The sequence below is a fragment of the Mixophyes fleayi genome, chromosome 11, assembly GCF_038048845.1.
Source record: "Mixophyes fleayi isolate aMixFle1 chromosome 11, aMixFle1.hap1, whole genome shotgun sequence".
NCBI classification, from domain to species: Eukaryota; Metazoa; Chordata; class Amphibia; order Anura; family Limnodynastidae; genus Mixophyes; species Mixophyes fleayi.
In genome coordinates this window covers 4,689,281-4,689,992 of record NC_134412.1, presented here as the reverse complement: position 1 = coordinate 4,689,992, position 712 = coordinate 4,689,281, and positions in this window count along the sequence as shown.

Below are 712 nucleotides of genomic sequence, written 5' to 3'. Positions count from 1 at the left end.
TACAATGCAGCTCCGCTTGAAATTTAATCGCGGAAGAGGCTGAACACGCGGGTGTTGAAGAACCCGCAGATTGATACATTTACCCCATGGTCTCTGTGTTGTGTGGCGTTCATGAGGAAGCTCTCTAAAGAGCCTAATCATTGAGGGTTTATAATGTTTGCACATTTTCAAAACAGAACCTCAACTTTCCAGAAGACAACAAAGCTGCAAGAACAAGCAAGAAAGAACAGCAAGACCAGGTAAGAGAATCTGTCCAATTTTTTTTGCTGACTAATACTCCTGAATTTTCCTTTAATGATTTCAGGAAAGGGGTTATACTGGGGTATATGTAAATGCATAATGAAATATACCTAGGCACTCAAATAGTTCCTAAATTGCTGATTCTCATTTATTTAGATTAAATACAATGACAACGCTTTAAATATAAAAATTTAAACGCTCTCATTGCTTGTCATCTCTTACAAAAACCAAGAGATGCCTACCCTTATAATCATTGAAAATCACCTAAAATAGAAACACCGAGCAGTATAGAGTATCGTAATCAGACAATCTAGAAAGATCTTATAATATAAATATAATGTTGATTATAAATATGCCAGATTCATTAGCTATAATAAACAGTTCTAATAATAGATTTCAATTTAAAATAGGTTATTTAAAAAAACTAAATTAAAAATCCAGAACTAATGTAACAATTTCATCATATATGAGA